We start from the raw sequence: 24,702 nt of genomic DNA on the forward strand, positions 1-24,702 counted from the left end.
TATTGAGCTCTCACTGAAGGATGTCCCACATTCGCCACATTCATTTCCAGAACGTGTTCTGTGCCGCAGAATCCAGTGGGACATCTGAGCAAAGCCTCTCCTGCACGTGGTACACACATAAGCTTTCTCTCCAGTGTATTTTTTTGATGATTGACCAGGTAGGATGTTTGACCAAAGCCTATTCCACACCTGTCACACTTACAGGGCTTCCCTTCAGAATGTATACTTTGATGGTGAATCAAGTGTGGTGGTTGACTGAAGCTTTTCCCACACTCTACATTCAAAAATGTCCTCTCTTGAATGAATTTGCTGATGTTTAATGCTACTTATTCTCTGATTAACAGCATTCCCGCGTCCATTATACTTACAGGGTTTCTCTCCAGTAACATTTTAGGACAGTTCAAATTCCCACTAAAGGCCTTGCCGAATTCGGTACAGCCACAGGGGTTATTTTTCCACTGTGAATTCTCTGTTGTTTAACAGGCTTTGATGTCTCTCTAAAGCCTTTGCCACATTGACTACAGTTTCTCTCCACTGAATTTTCTGATGTATGAGGATTGCGTCTTGATTAATTTTCCCCCATACTTCATACATCTGTTGAGCTTCTTCCTAGTATGAACTTTCTGATGCAGAATAAGTTGTGAGTACTTGCTGAAAGACTTCCCACGCAGATACATCCACTGAACTTTGACCCACTGAGTGCTGTTTGGTGTGCATCCTGGCTTGAATCACATGGAAAGCCTCTGCCATGTTGACCAGCTCTCTCTCCTGTTATGTCCCTCTGAGGTGCAACGGGTTTGTGCCTGGAGTCAAACTTTTCCCCAAATTTGCTACATTACTGGTATTTCCCTGGCCTATTAGTTTTGAACACTTGACCAGAACCTCTCTTCTGGGAAAAGAGCTTCCTCTTGGCCTTTACTGTGATTTTTTTCCCCACAGGGGTTCTGCTCTTGTCTCAGCCCCACAAGCTTGTTGAAACTCAAACACCTCTGGATTGACCATTAGGAAAATGTTGTGAATTATTCCTTTTAATTCTTCTTCAGAAGATTTCTCCTTTTTTATTTTTTTTTTAATTTTTATTTATTTATGATAGTCACACAGAGAGAGAGAGAGAGAGAGGCAGAGACACAGGCAGAGGGAGAAGCAGGCCCCATGCACCGGGAGCCCGACGTGGGATTCGATCCCGGGTCTCCAGGATCGCGCCCTGGGCTAAAGGCAGGCGCTAAACCACTGTGCCATCCAGGGATCCCGATTTCTCCTTTTTTAAAAAAAGATTTTATTTATTTATTCATGAGAGATACAGAGAGAGAGGCAGAGACACAGGCAGAGGGAGAAGCAGGCCCCATGCAGGGAGCCCAATGTGGGTCTCGATCCCAGGTCTCCAGGATCACACCCTGGGTCGAAAGCAGGTGCCAAACCGCTGAGCCACCCGGGCGGCCCAAGGTTTCTCCTTTGGAGTTGACTGTGCTTTGTCTTGACCTAAGAATCTGAAACAGAAGGAAAAGTTAAAGCTTCCTTGTGAAGGGAGAAAGAAAGTAGTTACGCTCATGATTAAGCCAAATCAAATTTTCATGCATCTTGTACATCAGCCTGATCAGAGCTTTATCCCTTCTGTTAAAACTTTATCCCATTTTATCTTGAATCACAGTTAGTTATTTGTGTCCATCACTCTAGCTGGGCCTGAGATTCTGAGGGCAGGTGCCTTCTCATGCTGGTCTCCATAGCATCTCTGTGACACTGTGCACAATGCAGGTGCCAACTACCAAAGTCGTGCATGAATGCATTTCAACAGGTTGCTTGCTGAGTGCCTGCTGCATGCCAGGCTCTGCTCTGGTGCTGGGATGGTGATGAGGGACAACCCTGCCCCTGGAGCTGACATTCTAATGAGGAGAGTGACAATAAACAAATAAATATATGGCAGTAGATCAGGTAAGGACAGAGAATTCCTCTGAAAACTGGAACGTGGGACGCCCGGGTGGCTCAGCGGTTGAGCGTTTGCCTTTGGCCCAGGGCATGATCCCGGGGTGTTGGGATCAAGTCCCGCATCGGGCTCCCCGCAGGGAGCCTGCTTCTCCCTCTGCCTGGGTCTCTGCCTCTGTGTGTCTCTCATGAATAAATAAAATCTTTAAAAAAATCTGGAATGTTCTCCTAAACCAAAACACAAATGCCACAAAGACTTGGCTTCGCTAGCTCTTAACCTCAGCACCTAAAAGAATGCCTGCACACAGGTGGCACACAAAAAGCATTTGTTGCATGAATGAGTGAAAGGATGGGAGGCATGTTTCAAGTGTAAACACAATGCAAAGTTCTGCTTATAGAACTAAGCCTTGAAAAACACGGGTTGGGGCACCAACATGCTGTGCAGCTGGAAACCCACAGGTAACTTTAGCTCCTTAAAAACTCCACTACTAATGGCTCCTGTGGACTGGAAGCCTGATCTATAACATAATCAACACATATTTTGTATGTTATATTATTATATTCTGTATTTTTACAATAAAGTAAGCTAGAGAAAATATCATTAAGAAAATCATAAGGTGGGCAGCCTGGGTGGCTCAGCGGTATAGCGCCACCTTCCGCCCAGGGCCTGATCCTGGAGGCCCCGGGATCGAGTCCCACGTTGGGCTCCCTGCATGGAGCCTGCATCTCCTTCTGCCTGTGTCTCTCATGAATAGATAAAGAAAATATTTTTTAAAAAAGAGAAAATCATAAGATTAAACTATTGGGACAACACTAAAATAAAAATCTTTGCCCAGTAAAGGAAATCATCAGCAAACAAAAAGTCAACCTATTGAATGGAAGAAGATATTACAAATGCTATATCTGGCAAGGGTTTACTATAAAAAATATATCTTAAAAATTTACACAGGGGCAGTCCCAGTGGCTCAGTGGTTTGGTGCCGCTTGCAGCCCGGGGTGTGATCCTAGAGACCCGGGATCAAGTCCCACGTCGGGCTCCCTGTGTGGAGCCTCCTTCTCTCTCTGCCTGTGTCTCTGCCTCTCTCTCTCTGTGTTTCTCATAAATAAATAGATAAAATCTTTTTTTAAAAAAATGGGCTAGAGGACCTGAATAGACAATTTTCCAAAGAAGACATGCAGATAGCCAATAGACACATGAAAAGATGCTTAACATCACTCATCACCAGGGGAATGCAAATCAAAATGACAATGAAATACCACCTTACACTTGTCAGGATGGCTAAAATTAAAAACACAAGAAAAAACACTGTAAGTGTTGGCAAGAATGTGGAAAAAAAGGAACTTTTGTGAGCTGTTGGCAGGGATGTAAATTGGTGCTGCCACTGTGGAAAACAGTTCCTCAAAAAATTAAAAATAGAATTCCCACATGATCCAGTAATTTCACTACCGGATATTTATTCAATAAAAACAGAAGCACTAATTTGAAAAGATAGATTTGGGGATCCCTGGGTGGTGCAGCGGTTTAGCGCCTGCCTTTGGCCCAGGGCACGATCCTGGAGACCTGGGATCGAATCCCATGTCGGGCTCCTGGTGCATGGAGCCTGCTTCTCCCTCTGCCTGTGTCTCTGCCTCTCTCTCTCTCTCTGTGTGTGACTATCATAAATAAATAAAAATAAAAAAAACTATTAAAAAAAAGAGAGTATGGACATTAAAAAAAAAAAAGATAGATTTGCCCCTGTGTTTATTAGCATTATTTATAATAGCCAAGATAGTGGAAGCAATCCAAATTCCCATCAACAGATAAGTGGATAAAGAAGATGTGGTATATGTACACAATGGAATATTACTTAACCACCAAAAAGAAAGATGTTGCCATTTGCAACAACATGGATGGACCTAGAGGATATAATTCTAAGTGGAATGTCAGAGAGAGACAAATACTGTATAATTTCACTCATACGTGGAGTTTAAGAAACAAAACAAATGAGCAAACAAAGTAAAATAAGACAAAAAACAGACTCCAGAATGCAGGTAACAAACTGATGGGTGCCAGAAGGGAGGTGGATGGGAGATGGGATGAAATAGATAAGGGGATTAAAAGTACATTTATTATGATGAGCACTGAGTAATGTATAGGATTTTCAGATTACTGTATTGTACACCTGAAAATAATACCACATTGTATTTTAAAAAAACCCAAAAATCATAAGAGAAAATAAATTTGTTACTGTACTGTATTGATAATGCATTAGATTGTCCAGTAGCAAGATGAATTGTCTGTACCTACAGCAATATTGTCTTATATGATACAAGACACTGTACATATTATAGATATTACTAGCACTAGCTAGCAAACATGAAAAGATAATCTTCATTTCTCATATTTATTTCCAGGTTTAACAATCTATGCATTGATAATGACGAAGCAGTAATGTGACTGCTTTATGGGAGCCTAGCGGAACTGATACGATCGCCTCACAGGAGCCTCGCATATGCACTAGTAAATGATTTGTTATAAAATCATTATGGCCCGCAGCACTATAGTCCTACTTATACTACAGTATTGGAAACTTACCTTTGTAAAAACCTGCTTACCTGTGATGACAGGCTGATACACGTTTCCTCCAACTAGGGGACAGAGGGATGCACTGTACTGTATGTCTCTGTACATTTGTATACCATTCTTTTTAAAAAATATTTTATTTATTTATTCATGACAGAAACAGAGAGACACAGAGACACAGGCAGAGGGAGAAGCAGGCTCCATGCAGGAAGCCCGACATGGGACTTCCAGGGACTTTCCAGATCCCGGGTCTCCAGGATCAGGTCCTGGGCTGAAGGCAGCACTAAACCGCTTGAGCCACCTGGGCTGCCCTGTATACCATTCTTTGAAAACAATAGTACAAAACAGAAAACTGACATGTTAATTTTATATTAAATGTCACTCACTTTATGCCTCTGTAAGGACTATCTACGAGCTTGCCCATGATGTTCCACTTTTTTTTTTTAAGATTTTATTTATTCATGAGACACACACACACACACACACACACACACAGAGAGAGAGAGAGAGAGAGAGAGAGAGAGGCAGAGACCCAGGCAGAGGGAGAAGTAGGCTCCCTGTTGGGAGCCCAATGCAGGACTCGATCCCAGGACTTTGGGATCACAACCTGAGCTGAAGGCAGATGCTCAACCGCTGAGCCACCCAGGGATCTCAAAGCCAAACAAACCTCTTTCTAAAATTGTCAAACCATCCTTTGCTGGTATTAAATGATCCAGCTTTAGATCTTTTTACATTAAATTGTCATAGAGTGATGTGGCTTTTTCTCAAATCGTATCAGAGCCTGTAGGTATGCCATATAGCAGTCCTGTACCCACATAAAAGCTGCATTTTCAGTATGAGATAAAAAGGTATTTCACAAAATTTGCAAGATAGTCATTCTTCCTGGCATAGTTGCAGCAACAGCTCCATGATTTCCTTCTCTCTTTCTCCCTTTTTTAGTGAGCTCTATGTCCAAAGCAGGGCTTGAACACACAACCCTGAGATCAAGAGTCACATGCTATACAGACTGGGCCAGCCAGGTGCTGCTCCCCTTTTCTCTTTTTATAGTGGTCCTCATGCTGGATTTATCTTGAGATGGGGGGCAACAGCAGCTGCAGACCTCAATCTACAGTACATACCAAACAATTCAACTTTTTTTTGTAACATCATGATTTTCTTCCTGCTTCCTGGAAGCACACTTGGCATCATTAGTGGCATTCGTATGGGTCTCCTAGTGTTATTGGAGGTTTATGGTGTTGCACTGAATACAATGAAAAATACACGAGAACCACAAGAGATCATCTTTACTGTGTAGTTTACTGGAGGGACGAAGCGCTGATGTAGAGTGATTGATGTCACATGGTGTTTTCAGTGGATCCTCGGGACACTTGGGCTCACCACAAAGCAACAGGAGGTGGCCGATATCTATCACAGTAGTACAGTATGTACTGTTAAAAAACAAAATTCGACCAAGTAAATTTGAAGATCTAAACGGCTTTATTAAGTGATTCGTGAATCAAGTATGTAGCAAGTAGAGTGGAACTCTAAAGTGCTACAGAAAGAGAAAGGTTTTTGAAAGCAGAGCAGGGAAGTAAGTCATAAATGGAAATAAAGGATTATTTTAGGGTTAGGTCACCTTCATTTGGGGACAAAAAGTTCTTAGTATGTGGATTATCGCATCTTCTTGGAGGATGGAAAGACGCATGTGACAGATCAGACCAGAAAATTATTGGTGCTGACCAGAAAATTTCGGAGACTGTATTTCTGGGGCAGGATGACAAGTAGGTTAGGTAGGAAGCCTAGTTTTATTTTTTTTTTTTTTAGGATTTGTTTATTTATTCATGAGAGACACACACACACACACACACACACACAGAGGCAGACACAGGCAGAGGGAGAAGCGGGCTCCACGCAGGGAGCCCGCCTTGGGACCCAATCCCGAACCACGGGGTCACGCTCTGAGCCAAAGGCAGACGCCCAACCGCTGAGCCACGCAGGCGTCCCAAATTTTAAAAATTTATTTATGTTTTTTAAAGATTTTATTTATTTATTCATGAGAGACACAGAGAGAGAGACAGAGAGAGGCAGAGACACAGGCAGAGGGAGAAGCAGGCTCCATGCAGGGAGCCCGACGTGGGACTCGATCCCCCGGTCTCCAGGATCACGCTCTGGGCCAAAGGTGGCCCTAAACCGCTGAACCACCCGGGCTGCCCCAGGCGTCCCAAATTCTAACCTTTTATAATAAGTTTGTGTATATTTTATGGTAGCAAATGATAAAATAGACTAGTACTTATATATTTTATACATTCCTCACATACCTAACATTTTTTTATATTTCTAGACTACACAGTTTGTACGTTTTTTCAAATTGTCACAAATCTCCAAAAATTTTTTCTAACACACTTTTGAAAAAAAATCCCCCTGTAAGTGGACGCAAACGGTTGGAGCCGTGTTGTTTAGGGGTGAGCTGTGAAAGCGCATAGAGACCCTGTTTCCGACGCGCCGGGAGGCCGGCAGGGGGAGCTCAGCCCCCTCCAGCCTGAGGAGACCAAGGGAAGGGAGATGCGCCTCCGCCGCCGCAGATGCTACTTTCTCCCCCTTTCCCCTGTACCAGAGCTTTGCTCTCCTGTGCTCTGCGGCTCACCTACCTGCAGTTTTGCTTTTGCTTGCTTATCCTGAATTACAATTTTCTGCTATTACTAAATAAACCCATTTTGCTGGCAAAATAACTGGCAGTTCTAAAGTTGAGACTATTGTTAATTATTTGTAGTCTCTTCTTTAACAGAATGTAATCTCCTTTTTGCCTTGGTAATGATTTGCACTTCAGTTGCTTCATCTGATGGTAAATTTCCATCTTAGTTTTTTTTTTTTTCCATCTTGGTTTTATTTTGGATCATTTCCCCCTTTAACATATTTTTCCATACTTTCACCTATGTTTGGCAGGAGGTGGGGAAGGAAATAAACTAGTAGGTCTACATCTTTTTCCAAGGAAACTTTCATTCACCCTGTCACTTCCTAGCTCCCACTTACCTGCAATGGTGAAGGGCAGAGGATTATGGAGCAGTCTTTGGCCACCTCCTAGAAGCCCCAAAGTAGGTGTGTGCACCTTTCTAGTATATGTGGCCATGTGACAGCTGCTGTCCTTAGCCAAAATACTGGCCTCTTACTGTGTTACAAGCAGATAATACACATCCTCTGAGCCCCAAACTTGCAGATCCAATGTTCCCGTCAACAAAAGCAACTCAGACTTAACATGTGGGACCATCCTGCCAGGACAACCAGATGACAGCAGGGAAAAAGTACACTGGAGTCAGCAACACGTGATCTAAATAGGATGTGTTCCATGGAATTAGAGGATGAGAAGAGAAGGAGATAAAAGGTGCAAGCAAGCCTCTTGAGCAACAGAGTCACCAGGGAGCCTGAGGGGGATGTGGAGTTAAAGATGTTTTCTTTTTTTAAGATTTTATTTATTTAGGGGATCCCTGGGTGGCTCAGCGGTTTCGCGCCTGCCTTTGGCCCAGGGCGTGATCCTGGAGTCCCCGGATCGAGTCCCGCGTCGGGCTCCAGGCATGGAGCCTGCTTCTCCCTCTCCTCTGCCTGTGTCTCTGCCTCTCTCTCTATCATAAATAAATAAAAATAAGTTTAAAAAAACAGATTTTATTCATTTATGCATGAGAGAGAGAGACAGAGAGGCAGAGACTCAGGCAGAAGGGCAGGGGACAGAGGTGGGTGGCTCTTTGGGTTTGGTGGTAAGAAGAGTTTTGGTCTCATGTCTGAGGCTCAACGAGAGAGGCCAGAGCCGTTCTGATGGTCACTTGGAGGGTGAGGGACTTACCCCACCGGAGAAAATCACCAAATTGCAAGGAAGTGTGATGCAGTCATTTTAAGTTTAAAGCGAAGCCAGCCAGCCTGGTTGTGTGATGTTTCCGCAGTGGTCATGCTGGGGAATGGCTGGGTCCACGCACGGCGCGGGTCCTCAGGGGCCTACGACGGAGAAAGAGCTAGAGACCAGTCCTCCCCGTGGGGATGGGAGGTGTGGGGGCGCTCCTAGCAGTGGGGCACAGCACTGAGCAGGCCGGGGGAGGGGGTCAGAGTGCTCCCAGCAGCAGGGCACGGGGGGGGGGGGGGCTGCAGGCCGGGGGTCGGGGGCAGGAGTGGGGCGGGTGCAGCCGCGGGCGAGCTCTGGAGCCGAAGCAAACGCGACTTTTGGCCACCGACACAGGTGATGGCGGTTCCGGCGTGAAGCCCCGCGGGAGGCGCGGACGCTGGAGCGCGCCCCGGGACGGGCGAGGTGGCCACACGCCAGGGTCCGCCCACCTGCGCAAGGGCGTGCGACGGGACGTCCCGAGCCCGGGAAGGGGCGCCGGGGGTTAGGCGCGTCCGCACCGCCGCGGGAGGGGAAGGTCCCCGCGCCCACGTCCCAGGCGCTCGCCGCCCTCCGCACCGACGGGAGGGTCTGCGCGGCGAGCACGCAGGGCGGGTGGGCCCGGGTCCGCCCCCCAACGGGCTCCCGGCCCCGCGCGCGGCCCCGCGTCCACCTGCGGGCAGACCCCGCCCCCTCCCGGCAGGCCGCGCGCCCCCTCCCGGCCCCGCCCCCCGCTCCCGGGCCCGCTCCCGCCACCCCTCCCGGCAGGCCGCGCGCCCCTCCCGCCCCCGCGCCCCCCGGCCCCGCTCCCGGCAGGCCGCGCGCCCCCGGCCCCCGGCCCCGCCCCTGCCCCCCTCCCGGCAGGCCGCGCGCCCCCCGCCCCGCTCGCCACAGGCCGCGCGCCCGCCCCCCGACCCCCCTCCCGGCAGGCAGCGCGCTCCCCGCCCCCCGTCCCCGGCCCCTCCCGGCATGCCGCGCGCCGGCGCAGGCGCACTCGGGCCGAGGGCGCCCCCTGGCGGCGGGAGCGGGGGCCGCGGGGGCGGGGCCGGAGGCGGGGGGTTGCGCTGGTGACGGGAGGACGCGCGGCGGCGGCGCCCTAGGCTGGCGGCTGCAGCGGCGGCAGCGGCGGCGGCGCAGGAGGCGGACCGCGCGGGCAGCTGCTGCAGCGGCGGCGGCGGCGGGAGAGCCGCGGAGAGCCGGGGCGCGGCGCGCGGGCCGGGATGCAGGGCGGCGGCGAGCAGCCGGCGGGTGAGAGCGCGGGCGGTGGGCGGCGCGGCCGGGAAGATGGCGGAGAGGCCGGCGCTGCGGCCCCCGCCCGGCCTCGGGGAGGTCCCCGGCCGGGCCTCGCGGAGAGCCGGGCCCGCGGCGACGGCGGGGCGGCGGGCGCGTGGGTGTGCCGGGCGGGCGGGGCGGGCGGGCTCACCTGGCCGGGGCGCGGCGCGCGGGCCGCTTTGTCCGGGGGCGCGGGGCGCGGGGCGGCGGCCGAGCGGGGACGCCGCGCGTCTCGGGGGTCGGGGCGTCTTTTATCTTAAAACGCGGAGGCCGCGGTGCCGGAGCCGCACGTCACACGCCCGCAGCCGCCGCCGCTGCGCAACCTTCAGCAGAAATGCGGCGCCCTCCGCAGCCGCCGGCGGCGCGGGCTGGACCCGACCTCCGGTGACCTCCGCAGAAGCCTGCCGCAGGGTTCGGCGCCCTGGGGCGCGGACAATGGGCGCTCGTGTCCGAGGCCAACGGCGGGGCTCGGCCGCGCGGCCCGCGGCGCCCCGTACCAGCAGGCGGCTCCCGGCCGCGCTGCCCTTGCGCAAGGAGCCAGGTGTGCGCCTCGCCGGGGGAGGGGAACGAGCCGCGACCGGAGGCGTGACTGCAAAGGAGACTCATCCCGCGAAACGTCCTGGCGCAGGCCCGGTGGCCGGTCGCCCTCGCCCGCACCTCGCCCCGCGGGAGGGCTCGCGGGAGGCCGGGGATCGGGGTGCAGAGGGGCGGGCTCCGGGGCCGGGCTCTCCTGGCTTTGTACTCCGTGCCTCTGGTGTCCCATCTGAAAAATGGGAACAGCAGTAACTGGGCTCCCGGGTTGGTTGTGAGGACGCAGCCGGGGCCAGGCAGCCGCCGTGTGGCGCACGCCGCACCTGTCGGGGTCAGCGCCGCGGACACCGGGTTCCCAGGGCCCCTCTGCTGTGCTCCTGGCTCTTCAGTGGCTCCTAGTGTCACCGTCTTGGTTTTACATTCGCTTGAAGTCTTTGGCTCTATTTTCTTACACAAGCCGGCTGTGGTCGTATTTGCAAAAACCGAGTCATAAAGGGAAATGCAGAACACATCTATGTACTTAGACGTGTTATGTGTCAGTTACTATAGGTTTGTGATGCAGAGGTTGTCACATCAGGTACTTTTATTTTTTTTTATTTTTTATTTTTTATTTATTTATTTATGATAGTCACACACAGAGAGAGAGAGAGAGAAGCAGAGACACAGGTAGAGGGAGAAGCAGGCTCCATGCACTGGGAGCCCGACGTGGGATTCGATCCCGGGTCTCCAGGATCGCGCCCTGGGCCAAAGGCAGGCGCTAAACCGCTGCGCCACCCAGGGATCCCCACATCAGGTACTTTTAGAAGAAGAAACCTGCCAAGGAGCCACTCTAGAATGTTGCGGTACTTCCTGTCCTTGGGGCGGGTGCGGATCTGTCTCATTTCTATACACAGGAATGAGATTCAGAGCAGTTCTTGGGTAATTCTCCGAATTAAACCGCTGAAGCTAGGATCCCTGGGTGGCGCAGCGGTTTAGCGCCTGCCTTTGGCCCAAGGCGCGATCCTGGAGACCCGGGATCGAATCCCACGTTGGGCTCCCGGTGCATGGAGCCTGCTTCTCCCTCTGCCTGTGTCTCTGCCTCTCTCTCTCTCTCTCTCTCTCTCTATCATAAATAAATAAAAATTAAAAAAAAAAACCACAAACCGCTGAAGCTACTGCTGTTTTACTGAACAGTGTTATCCTTGGGATTAAAAAAAAAAGATAACTTATTAACAAACTTAAATGGCAGTGAGGACATAGGCAACAGAGTGAGAACTTGGAATACCAGTTCTGTAACATGGTGTCTTGCTAAGCTGTTGGAAAAAATAAAATTGAACTTGCTTCAGAGCAAAGGAGGAAAAGTCATTCCCAAGATGATTCTCTTTCTCAGATCTAGGGAGAGTATCTTAGACTTACTCTCAATGACCATATCTCACCTCCTTTAAACCTGTGACACTAAGACTTGGTGTGTGTGTGGGGGTGGGGTGGGGGGGTCCTTCCACTTTAGAGTTTTGGGCACAAATGGGGTTTATTTTTTTTAATTTTTAAAAAAGATTTTATTTTTTTTTATTCATGAGACACAGAGAGGCAGAGACCCAGGCAGAGGGAGAAGCAGGCTCTTCACAGGGAGCCCGATGAGGGACTTGATCCCAGGACCACACCCTGAGCTGAAGGCAGATGCTTAACCACTGCGCCACCCAGATGCCCCATTAATGGGCTTTAATGTTCAGAACATATAGTGACAAAGCAGCTTATGTGAGCAAAATTTAAAATATCTAAAGATAGATTTTAAAATGTCCATCCTAGCCTTTTCTCCTGCATGCGCATTGGGGTGGGCTGTCCCTCACAAAGGAAAAAAAGGGCCTGCTTCGTTCTCTGTCTGGGTGGTCTCACCCAGGGCAACGGTGCCAGCCAGAGTCTGCCCTCAGCCTCAGACTTTGCAGCCAGCCTCTGGATGCAAAAGCCCTTTAGGCTTTTAAGACCCTGCCTCCTCCTTCACCTCTGGCCTCAGTCCTTTGGTGCTTTGGGACCATCATCTGGTTGATCGCTACTCTGAAGAGCTTGGTGTCCTAGGTCCTCCCCCAACTACCACATTTCTTTGCTGCAGGCCCTCGTCATTGTACCTCCTAAGTAGTCAGCAAATTTATCCTTCCTCAGATTTATCGTCCAGGGCCTGTGCCCGTGATGGCTGTGCCTTCTGGGTGGGCTCCCTCTCTTCTGTCTTCCCCGTAACTGCTCAGGTGACCTGCTCAGGTGACGTGTTGAGAGCAGTGGTTCCCACCCAGAGGCCGTTCCTCTGGAGAAGTGTTCGATTGTTCCACCTTGGGGCGGGTGCTACTGGCTCTAAATGTGTGGAGGCTGGGGTGCTGCTCAGCGTCCTACGGTGCAGGGGACAGGTATGCGGCCAGCGTGCTCTCTGAAGAGCAGGCCCAGAGGGTGTCCAGCTGGTTGCTCCCCTGCCCCGCACGCCTGCCTGGCTCCACATGCCTCTTAGACTGCTCTTCCCTGTGTGCCCCTGACTCACGCTCTGCTCTCAGCATCAGCAGCCGGAGCTGCAAAGGCCAGGCTCTGCTCCTCTCCCTCCTCCCCCCGCTCCCCTCAAAACAAGCAAAGCTTGAGTGGCCTCTTCACCTCCTTTGGCCCTCAAGGGGGCTTGCCCCAGGACGAGCCTGTCTGATGCCTTCCTTCACTCAGAACAACTTCTTCTGCATCCCGTGGTGTGTGAGCCGCACCTTTGGTCACTGCACAAATCAGAGTTGTCTCCCCTCTGCACTGGGAGGTCTTTGAGGGCAAAAGAAACCTTTGTATTCTCAGTGTCTCTTTGCAACATTTTCTTAGGGCATTGACCTCAGGAAAGATGGCGGATTTGGGCAGGTTTCACCCCAGAGGAGGATTAACACAGCAGTGGGAGCAGCTCCCTTATTTGTTTCCTCCATTTGGGCTGCTTAGAATGACCCAGAGCCTCTTGTCTTCTTTCTTTCTTAAGTATAATTTTTTAATTCTCATAGATTCTATTTATTTTTGCTTCCTGAAAGGTTAAAACAAGTTCTCTTAGGATAGATAATATATTCATGTTCACAGTGGAAAATAGCGCACAATGTCTCTTCTGTTCTGGACCCAGGAGCCTGGTCCCCTGGAGGCACCTACTGTATCTCCTTCTAGAGATACTTTGTACCTATAAGAGCAAATGCTTTTTTTCCTACTCTTTTCCAAAAAGTTCCTGAACCTTGCCATTTTTAACTAAATATGTTTGGGAAGTCATCTCATATCAGTACATTTCCCAGTGCATTTTCTTACGTGGCTGCATTGTGTTTGGCTGCATGGAGGTGCTATGATTTATCTCAGTAGCCCCTAATGCTGAATACCACATTTTGTGCAGTCACAAGTAAGTTTACAGATACAGAGCTTGGTAATGTGGGAATATCCCTGTAGGACCCATCCCTAGAAATAGCACTTCTTTCCTTAATCATTATTTATTACATTAGATCAAGTTTTGCTCTTATATCTTCATGTCTTTGTCTTTGCACGTCCAATAAATGTGGTCATTTATTTTTTTCAGTTATCTATATCTTAAACAATATGGTATGATCAGATTAAATGAGTTTCTCAGTTGGAAATTGGCTGACTTTTTGTGTGTTCTTATAGATAAGAGTAACTAGGAGAACACTATCGCACAAATACTTGGACACAGATGTTCACAGCAGCAGCTATTCATAATAGCCAATAATTGGAAAAAACCAAACGTCCAGCAACACATGAATGGATAAACAAAATGTGGTCTGTCCATGGAATGGAATATTATTTGGCAGTTAAAAAAATGGGGTACTGATTTATGCTACGACATGGATGGATCTCAAAACATTGTGCTGAGCGAAAGAAGCCAGACACAAGAATCCACATATTGTATGATTTCATTTGCGTGAAATGTCCAGAGTAGGCAAATCCATAGATAGAAAGTAGATTAGTGGTTGTCAGAGCCTGGGGGGTTACAGCTAAGAGATTTGGGGTTATTTGGGGGATAATGAAAGTATCCTGTAATTGCCTGTGGTGAAGGCTGTGTGTTGTCCACCTTAAATGGGTGAATTGTACGGTGTGTGAATTATACCTCAATAAAGCTATTAAGGACAAGAAGGACTGGGATTTTTCAAAAGGGAGCATTCCAGGGTGGGAGCCCACAGGGAGTCTTGGTGTTGACACAGTCCTGGGGTTGTGAGGAAAGGCCCACTGGGCAGCTTGGGGAGTGAGCGGTAAATCCCCGGGCGGCTTCTGACTGCCAGGTGTCGCTGATGCTGCGGAAGACTTGCCTTCAGCTTTGACTCCGTCCCTGACCAGTGCAGCTGATCACGGCTGAACAGTTTAACATCTGAGCCTGGGCTTTTGTGTGTGGATTAGAGGATGTCTGTCCTGTTTATTTTCCAGGGGTGTTGTAAGGCTGCAGCACGACTGAATCCTGGAGGGTCCTGTAAGGTACTGAGTGTTGTATGTGCACGAGGCTTTAAAAATTAGTTTTAACACCAAGAGGCTGACGAGTCAGCGGAGCCCGTTTTCTGTCCTTGTGTACACTGGGGGAAGACCAGCAAGCCCCGTGTTCCTGGCTGCAGTGTAAACCAGTTACCCCAGCTTCGGGTATTCAGCTGATTTTCCTTTTTGACCCTGTGCCTTTGTCTGTCTTGTGTCTTCTCTTGGTCTTTTTTTTTTTTTTTTTCTTTTCCCCACATTGACATAACTTTTTAATGGTATATTATTAATAATTGTTCTAGTTTATTATTGTTAATCTTTTATTGTGCCTAATTCATGAATTAAACTTTATTATCCCAGGTATATATGTGTAGGAAAAAACAGTATACATAGTTAGGTGTTATCTGGGGTTTCAGACACCCACTGGGGGTCTGAAGCATGTCCCCGTGGATAAAGGGGGGACTCCTGTAATACCGACAGTGTACAGGGACCACCACATGTTATCCAAAGCCCTTTCCATGTACCAGTTCCCCCCATCCTCACAGCAGTCCACCGAGGCCCCCCTACTTTTCACACCATTTCACAGATGACAAAACTGGATCCACTCCTTCTGGTCAGCAGACGGGGCAGGAGTGTCTCTTCTGGTCATTTCTTGGGGTTCCTCCTCAGAGTGGCTGGGGCCTCCTTCCTGGGTTGAGCTTTACAGTAATACTGTCCCTAAGACGCTGCCGATGGTTTTCTAGTAGAGACCTTTCCACCATTCCCTGGTATTTCTGTGGTGGCTAGCACATTCTTCCTCGCAATTAGGAGTGTGACGAAGCATATACAATATAAACTTTCCCAGCCCACAGTTCTCTCATTATTTGTGCATCAGCTTGCGTATGTCACTAATAAAGGCGAGGCAGCTTCTGGACTCTTTGTTTTTCTGTTTAATTGTGGTGCTGGCCATTATATTTTGTATTCGCAATTCAGCTATGCTATTAGGATTCCTATTTCTTCCAACTCTGGGAAATCCATGAAGTAACCTCTGGTTCCTTTTTTTTTTTTTTTAATTTTTATTTATTTATTTATTTTTTATTTTTTTAATTTTTTATTTATTTATGATAGTCACAGAGAGAGAGAGAGAGAGGCAGAGACACAGGCAGAGGGAGAAGCAGGCTCCATGCACCGGGAGCCTGATGTGGGATTCGATCCCGGGTCTCCAGGATCGCGCCCTGGGCCAAAGGCAGGCGCCAAACCGCTGCGCCACCCAGGGATCCCTAAATTTTTATTTATTTATGATAGTCACAGAGAGAGAGAGAGAGAGAGAGAGGCAGAGACATAGGCAGAGGGAGAAGCAGGCTCCATGCACCGGGAGCCCGATGTGGGATTCAATCCCGGGTCTCCAGGATCGCGCCCTGGGCCAAAGGCAGGCGCCAAACCACTACGCCACCCAGGGATCCCACGTCTAGTTCCTAAAAGTTAGAAGGGAGTAACTCTGTGGGTCTCAAAGACCTTCATTCACAGGGGTGTGTGAGGACCACAGGTAGCTGTCCAGGAACAGTTTGGGCCTTCCTGCCCATGCCCGTTGGGGCCCAGGATGGGGGCTGCTCACGAGTAGACCGTTTCTCCACTGGTTTGTCAAGACTTGACATCTGGTTCTGTGTCGACAGGCCCGCCCACATTTATTCCGCTCCTGGTCTCTCCTGTCACCTGCTGTGTGCCAGCCACTTGTCAGTGTCCTGAGATGGAGACAGACCAGACCCCTGGTGGGGACACACGAGAGTGGATTATGATAACCTCATGTAGACAGCAGTGGTAGAGGCAAGCGTAGGGTCTTGAGGAGACGCCTGCAGTGGCGACTAGCTGGGCCTGGAATGAACAAAGTTTAGATAGGCTTTCTGGAAGAAAGGGTATCTCATCTAGAAAGGAGGGGACTCTGTGACTGGGTGTTCAAGTGTATTAATTGGGCACAAGATTGAGTTTGAAGCCACATTATGGTTGGAGAGTGGGGAGGAGGATTAGCTCATACGGCGCCCTGGGGGCAGCAGGGCCCATGGAGTGGGAGCCTGGGAGAGGGGCGAGGTGGGTGGGCAGCCAGACCCCACCAACTACAGGACATGCCAGAAGGCAGTCTTTTGGAAGCCTTACCCTGGCTGTCACATTAGGAGTGAATTGGAGATGAAGATACAGAAACAGGTTCAGGAGTGAACGTGGGGTGGAGGCGGAGAGGTTGGCAGAGGTGTCACATCGATAGGGCTTGATGGTTACACGTGGAGGGTGATAGGAGGGATTGTCTTGGGCTGCTGGTCTCCGTGGACCCCGTGCTGCTGCTTGGTGTGCTGGGGTAGTGCATTCAGCCTTTTTATGGCTGAATAATATTCCATCCTATGACGGTACCACATTTTATTTTTCCATTCATTGTTACTGACTTCTGAGTTATTTCCACTTTTTGACTATCATGAATAATGCTGCTGTTTGTACATATTTGTGAACAAGTGTTTGTACATATTGGAGAACCAGTGTTTGCATATGTTTTCACTTCTTTGGGGTGTTTACCTAAGGGTGAAATTGCTACATCTTACAGTAGCTCTAGGGTTATTTTCAAAGAAGCGCCAAAGTTTAAATTCCTGCTACTAGCATGTAAAGGTTCCAGTTTTTCCACATCCTCTCCAACACTTGTTATTTTGTCTTTTTTTTTTTTTTTTTTTTTAAGAGAGAGGGTGTGCTCATGAGCAGGGGTGGAGGTGAGAGGGCTGGGGGAGAGGAGGAGGAGAAGCTTAGGTAGACTGCTGCAAGCGCCGAGCCTGCTGTGGGGCTTGATCTTACAATCCTGAGATCATGACCTGAGCCCAAATCAAGAGTCAGACGCTTCACCACTTAACCAGCTGAGCCACTCAGGGGCCCCTGAGTGTCTTTTTTATTATAACCAACCCAGTGGGTGTGAAGTAGTGTCTCATTGTGGTTTTGATTTGCGTTTCCTTGCTAGCTAATGATGTTGAGTATCTTTTCATGTGCTTATTGGCAGTTTATATGTCAGCTTTGGAGAAATGTCCATTCAGGTTCTTTGCTCGTTTTTTTTTTTTTTTTTTTAAGATTTTATTTATTTATTCATGAAAGACAGAGAGAGGCATAGACACAGGCAGAGGGAGAAGCAGGCTCCCTGCGGGGATCCCCACAAGGGACTCAATCCCAGGACCCCAGGGTCATGCTCTGAGCAGAAGGCAGGCACCGAACGGCTGAGCCACCCAGGCATCCATCCTTTGCTCATTTTTAAAAAAGATGTAATATATTAGAGCACGTGTGTGCACACGCAGGGAGTGGAGTTGGCAGAGGGACAAACGGACTCCCCCTCTGAGCATGGAGTCTGCCAACATGACTTGATCCTGGGACCCTGAGGTCATGACCTGAGCTGAAGTTGGATACTTAACTGACTGAGCCACCCGGGCGTCCTTTGCTCATTTTTTAATTGGGTTATTTGTCTTTTTGGTTACTGTGCTGTGTGTTCATATAGCAAGTCCCTGATCAGTTTGCAAATGTATTCTCCCATTTTGTTGTTGTCTTCACTTTCCTGATGGTATTGTTAGAAGTACAAAAGTTTTAAATTTTGATGAATTCCAATTTATTTTCTTGTTGCTTGTATTTTGGTGTTGTAGCTTAAAAAAAAAACAATTTAAAAAAAAAAGATTTTATTTATTTATTCATGAGACACACACAGAAAGAGAGAGAGAGAGGCAGAGACACAGGCAGAGGGAGAAGCAGGCTCCGTGCAGGGAGCCCGATGCAGGACTTGATCCCGGGACTCCAGGATTACGCCCTGGGCCGGAGGCGGGCACTAAACCCCTGAGCCACCCAGGGATCCTAGAAAAACCAATTCTTAATCCAGAGTAATAAAGATTTATTCCTGTGTTGTGTTCTAAGAATTTTATAGTTAATTTTTGTGTGAGATATGAAGTGAGGGCCCAGGCTTCATCCTTTTGCTGTGGATATCCAGTTATCCCAGCACCATTTGTTGAAAAGACAGCTCATTCTTTCCCTGTTGAATCATCTTGGCACCCTTGTCAGAAATCACTTGTCTGTAACTTTGAGGGTTTATTTCTTGACTCTTAACTCTGTTCCAGTGGTCTGTATGTCTGTGCTTACGCCGGTACCACCCTGTCTTGATTACCATAGTTTTGCAGTTAAGTACTGAAGTCAGAAAGTGTGAGTCTTCCGCTTGATCTTCCTTTTCAAGATTTTCTTTCCTGTGTCCCTTGAAAGTCCATATGAATTTCATGTTCGGCTTCTGTTTCTGCAAAAGTGCAAGTTCGATTTTGATAAGGATCTGTTGAGTCTATAGATGAGTTTAGAGTGTTTTGGCTTATTGTTAAGAACAAGAATGTTAAGAACATTCCATGAATATGGGATATCTTATTCTTAGGTCTTCTTTAACTTTTTTCAACAATATTGTGTAGCTTTCAGTGTATATGTCTTGAATTTCTTTTGTTAAGTTTATTACTAAATTTTTTTTTAAGATTTTATTTATTTATTCATGAGAGACACAGAGAGAAGCAGAGACACAGGCAGAGAGAAGCAGGCTCCATGCAGGGGAGCCTCATGTGGGACTCGATCCCAGGACCCTGGGGTCACGCCCTGGGCCAAAGGCAGACGCTATACTGCTGAGCCACCCAGGGATCTCTCCTTTATTTTTTTCAGTGGATTTTTTTTCCTTGTGATTATAAATGGAATTGCTTTGTTAATTGTATTTTCAGGTTTTTCATTGCTAATAAGTCTTTCAAAATTTTTTCTTTTTTCTATTTGAACAAATGTTCAAAACCTTAAAGGACTTAAAGAGTATGCAGTAAAAAGTCTCTCTCCCCCTACCCCTTCAGGTCTCCAGGTCCCATTCCTGAAGGCAGCCACTGCCTTAGAGTCTCCTTTGTCCTTCCAGCAGGGATATTGCATGGATCAGCAAATGCATATGCATACTCTTTTTCCCCATTGGGTTGATAATTCTAAATAAGCAATAGAAATAATATACTACAAAAATTTTAGTGCGTTTATTTTACAAAAATCTTTCTGAAAATAATGGAGAGTGGACAAATTCCAACCTTTCCATCCTCTAGTTTGTCGGTTTTCAGGGGGCTGATCATTCACTAGCTTTTTTGAGTTCTGGGAGTAGGTTAAAAAAAAATTTTTTTTTTTAAGGCTACAAATGTGATTTCTCCTGATGCGCCTCACTGGCATTTTCGGCTTGCTCAGTGGTTTGAACATTGCCTCAGCTAACAAGCTGTTACTGCCTGTGAAGTCCAGGAAAAAAATGCTTTTGTAAAGATTTACTTATATATATATAGAGAGAGGGAGAGCATGTGCACAGGGGGAGGGGCTGAAGGAGAAAGAGAGAGAAGCAGACTCCTCACCGAGCAGGGAGCTGGGCAGCCCAATGTGGGGCTGCCCACAACTCTGAGATTATGACCTGAGCCAAAACCAAGACTCAGAGGCTCAACTGACCAAGCCACCCAGGCATCCCTGGAAAAATTTTCTTTTGTTTTGTTTTTATGATTTTGTTTATTCATGAAAGACATAGAGAGAGAGGCAGAGACACAGGCAGGGGGAGAAGCAGGCTCCATGCAGGGAGCCCGATGTGGACTTGATCCCAGGACCCCGGGATCACGCCCTGGGCTGAAGGCAGATGCTCAACCCCTGAGCCACCCAGGCGCCCTGGAAAAAAAATTTTTTTTTTTTTAGATATAGTTTGTTTTAAAGATTTTATTTATTCATGAGAGAGAGAGAGAGAGAGAGAGGCAGAGACACAGGCAGAGGGAGAAGCAGGCTCCATGCAGGGAGTCCGATGCGGGGCTTGATCCCAGGACCCCAGGGTCACGCCCTGAGTCAAGGCAGACCCTAAACCGCTGAGCCTCCCGGGCGCCCCTGGAAAAATATTTTTAAAGATACATGTTGCCTGTTACGGCTGTTGTGGTTTGATGCTTCTGGCGCAGACGCTGTCTGGAGCACAGTCTGTGCTTTGTGTAACTTCCGCGCCTGCCCCGTGTGGCGGGTGCTCTTGGTCGCACCTGGCAGACACGGAAACCGAACCCGAGCAGCCAGGTGGTAGGCAGAGCCGGGTGCAGGTCCCCGTGCGCTGACCGCGGAACGCCCACCCCTAACCGTCGACGCGTACTTCTGTCCAGGTGTGGCTTCCCCGGCCTTGGGTAAACGCACCACTTGCGCGACTCCCTGCAGCGGGGGCTGTTCTAGGTGCCAGGTGCCGGGGCACCGCCGTGGAGAGGGGGCCGGCCCCGGCCCTCCGGCCAGCGGTAGCCAGCGCTGCGTCGGGCGTCGGTGCTGCCGAGAGGCCAGGGAGACGGCCCGCACGGGGACAGGTGGCCTCATTCGCAGATGATGAATCTGAGCCGAGGTGGAGCGGGTGAAAGTGGTGAACCACATGCGGGGGAAGGATTCCAGACCTGAGAACAGCCTGCAGAGGCCTCTAGGGGCTGGGGGGGCTGTGCTTGCAGACTGCCCGGGCCGAGGGCCGGGCCAGGTGTGTGCCCCGAGCAGAGGTGCCCCACTGTGGTTGCTGCTGAGCACAGACTGTTGGGGGCCTGAGGAGGGGGAGGACTGGGCGGGGCACGGACCGCAGCGCGGGTGTGGGGGCATGAGCGGGACAAGGTGCTGGAGAGGACCCCGGAGTCTGGCGATGTGTGCGGATCTTTTGGGGATCTGTTTTCTCAATAGTCCCCTTTCTTCGTCGTCTTTCCTGAGGATCTGGACGTGTTTTGAGGTTAACCACGAAGATTTCCTGGTGGGGTCCCAGCGGTCAGCTCGGGAGTCTAGTTTGGGTGTGCTCCATCTGGGAGTTTGAGCTCAGAGGGAGACCGTGGGCACGGACCTGCAGCGCCTGGGGAGCCCCGAGGACGGGGTGCTGGGGAATGGCTGTTGGGAGGACGTGGGGGGCAGGGTGACCCAGGTGGTCCGTGGGCAGGAGGGAGTGGTTGTCAGCCCCTTGGGCTCAAGACCAAGGCTCTTGGCGACTTGGAAGAGCGGACTCCGGGTTTCTGGGGGTCGGCGAGCAAAAGCATGTTTGGAGTGGGCGGAAGAGAAAAGGGACAGAAGACTGGAGGTTCTGAGCACAGACCCCTTTTTCGAGGGCTTTGCCGTTAATGGGCCACAGAAGGTTACTTGGTCGCATGCTGTGTAGGATGCAAGAAATTACAGCTGCTTGAGCGCTGGGGTGCTGGCATCTTAGGAAGAAGGGGGACACTTGCCGCGCTGTGGTGGGTGCCTGCGTGGGGCGGTGCATGTCCTCTCCTGATGCTTCTCCATGGGGAGGGGGAGGGGCTGCTGGAGGTTTGGGAGGGGAGAAGGTGTGAAAGGGGCCCAGTCCCATCTCCCCTCTCCCCTGGGGGCCGGGGGTCGGACCAAAGTTCTAACCTCTAATCTCTCGGTTGGTCCTCTTGGCACCCAGCGCCTGCCCCTTGGCGGGGCCCAGAAATCACCTTCATTAATAATAACACCCCCATTTCACTTTTACCCTGAAGCAGTTTTTAGGAACTGTGGATGAAAAGGAAATGTATGTTTCTTTCTTTCTTTTCTTCTTTTTTTTTTTTTTTTTGAAACGTACGTTTCTTATAAACCATCATATCGCAGCCAGTTCATTTAATAAACACTTTGGAAGACTCTGGCTGCTGTGGGCAGATAGTGTGTACGTGCAGATGTGTCTGTCACTGTGTGTGCGCACGAGCATATGTGTGCATCCGTGTGCACGGAGGGGGCGCTGCTGGCCCAGGGGCAGCAGGACGGGCTTGAGCTGAGTGCCTCCTGGAGGAAGGGGCGTGAGGGCTCTCTGAAGCCGGGCGGGACTCTGGTGTCCGGGAATGTGGGGACCGGTGGTCACCCCCGGGCTCCTTGAGGCCTTTGTGACGGACGGCAGTGTTCCTCGGGTAGGACTCGGGCTTGGCACGTGCGAAGCGTAATTGAGGAGCAATTAGCGAGATGTTTTTATTGGAACAGAGTAGTGGGAGAGGATTGGACCAGGATGGTAAGAGGCACACTCTTGGTGGTGCTGCCCAGGAACGGCACAGCCGCGAGCCCCGAGGGCTGCTGAGGGCTGAAACGTGCCTTGGGGGGGGGGGGGTGAACGTTAGATGTTACTTAATCTTTAAAAAAATGTTATTTAGTCTTAATTAGAATTTATTTTTTAAAGATTTTATTTATTGACTTACTTATTTGAGCATGAAAGCACGGGCAGGGGAGGGCCAGAGGGAGGGGGAGCCGCAGACGCCCCGCCGAGCGGGAGCCACGTGGGGCTCAACCCAGGCCCGAGACACCAGGTGCCCCTTGCAGTGGCCGGTAGCAGTGCGGGTGGGCACACCCCGGAAAGCGGTGGCGTGGGGTGGCCCTCTACTTTGGGGCGCCGCCTGAGGTGCTGCCGGCTGGCCTTCGGGAGCCTGTGGAGTCGGGCCGCGGGGGCTGGACGGGGAGTGGCTGGGAGCCCTGAGTCCCCAGTACTGGGCCCTGCGCAGCCGCAGGGAGTTCAGCCCCGGGTGTGCGCCGACAGGTGCCGGGCGGGCGGTGGGCCCCGCGGGCGCGCAGCAGACGTGGGCGTTCAGCCTCCCTGGGGGCTGCGGTGGCCGCCAGGGGCTCCGCGGTGCAGACCCAGGGGGGACGCAGCGTAGGGGAGCCGAGCCTTGGGGGCCCACGCGGGGGTCCCACGGGACTGCGGTCGGGGAGCTGACCTGTCGGCAGGTGAGGGTGAAGCATTTCATCCAGAGAATGAGCCAAGGCCAAGTGCCTCAGAGGATTGTTTGGAATTCTCTCATCTCGTTGTTTAGACCTCGTGAAATATTCTAGAAAATGTCTTCATTGTAGACTCTTGAATTTTGAACTCGACGGACAACACTTGTGTTTCCACACTTAGATTTTAGGGCTGGTGGTGATGGAAAAGAGAGAATTTATTAGCCTGATGGATATTTTGTGGTGGTTGAGGCAGGACGCCGTGAAAATACAAAGTGGAACCATCTGAAATTGCAGTTTCTGTAGGTCAGAAGAACTGTTGAAAAATGGCAATTTTATATGATCTTACCTATCGTAAAAGAAAACATTCCTCCGGGCTCCTGGGCGGCTCAGTCAGTTAAGCGTGTGACTCTTGGTTTTGGCTCGGGTCCTGGTCTCAGGCCGTGAGCTTGATGCTCGCATCCGGCTCTGCGCTCAGCGCTCAGCACACTCAGCTCGAGACTCTCGCCCTCTGCGCCTCCTCCGACTCGCCCGCGCTCTCTCATAAATGAATCTTAAAAAAAAATAATGAAGAAAGCAAGCATTCTTCAAAAGCACAGTTTTGAAGCACATGTCGGGGGTTTCTGGCCGTTTTCCCCCAGCCCTCACTGTGTTGGTCTAGTTATGCTCATCACACTCCACCGTTGGGGTTCACACGTTGCTGGCCTAGCTAGGATCTACCCCTCGGACTAAGTATTATATGCTACACTTCCGTCTCCTTTGTTTCCTTCACATATATATAAAGTTGACTCTTGGACAACTTTCGGTCTGAACAGTAGGTCAGCTTATACACAGATTTTTTTTTTAAAGATTTTATTTATTCATGAGAGACACAGAGAAAGAGAGAGGCAGAGACCCAGGCAGAGGGAGAAGCAGGCTCCATGCAGGGAGCCCGACGTGGGACTCGATGCTGGACCCCGGGGTCATGACCTGAGCCAAAGGCAGACGCTCAACCGCTGAGCCACCCAGGTGCCCCTACACAGATTTTTAAAATACAATATGGTACCGTAAATGTGTTTTCCCTATGATTTTCTTAATATGTTTCGTTTTCTTTGGTTACCTTATTGTAATAGTATGGAATGTAGTACATACACAAAATCTGTGTTAATCAACTGTTTATGTGATTGAGAAGTCTTCTGGTCAACAGTAGGATGTTAGTAGTAAGTTTTGAGGTTGTCACAAGTTATATGCAGATTTTCAAGTGTGTGGCGGTCGGCACCCTTACCCTACATTGTTCAAGGGTCAGTTTTAATTACTGTCCATGTTGGGTTCCCCGGGAAGCAGACTTTGGGATGGAGATTTGCAGAAACTTGGGAGTGCTGTTGGGGTCAACATCTGTGGGAAGAGTGAATTGCATGGGATCAAATAGATTGAACCTTCTAATCCATGAACCTAGTAATACC

General features: G+C 49.8%; 1 protein-coding gene and 1 long non-coding RNA gene across 5 annotated transcripts in view; one reads left to right on the forward strand and one right to left on the reverse strand.

Moving 5' to 3' along the window:
- Positions 1-1,312: 1,312 nt before the first annotated feature.
- LOC121498730 lies at positions 1,313-9,082 on the reverse strand. Of its 4 annotated transcripts, XR_005989864.1 has the most exons (4): positions 8,779-9,082; positions 8,297-8,445; positions 3,180-3,198; positions 1,313-1,487 (listed from the first exon to the last, which is right to left on the reverse strand). It is a non-coding gene; the product is annotated as an uncharacterized LOC121498730 (long non-coding RNA). The 4 variants fall into 4 exon arrangements; XR_005989861.1 differs by lacking the exon at positions 3,180-3,198 and having other exon boundaries at positions 8,779-9,081; XR_005989863.1 differs by lacking the exons at positions 1,313-1,487; positions 3,180-3,198 and adding an exon at positions 5,476-5,909.
- A 446-nt stretch (positions 9,083-9,528) lies between these two features.
- The window catches only part of ARHGAP39 (Rho GTPase activating protein 39), a 91,917-nt gene continuing 76,743 nt past the window's right edge, over positions 9,529-24,702 (forward strand). The window contains exon 1 of the mRNA XM_041768720.1: positions 9,529-9,574. The gene's annotated coding sequence lies outside the window, so the exon portion shown is untranslated. The remainder of the gene's footprint in view (positions 9,575-24,702) is intronic.

The sequence above is a fragment of the Vulpes lagopus genome, chromosome 9 (genome assembly GCF_018345385.1).
Source record: "Vulpes lagopus strain Blue_001 chromosome 9, ASM1834538v1, whole genome shotgun sequence".
NCBI lineage: Eukaryota > Metazoa > Chordata > Mammalia > Carnivora > Canidae > Vulpes > Vulpes lagopus.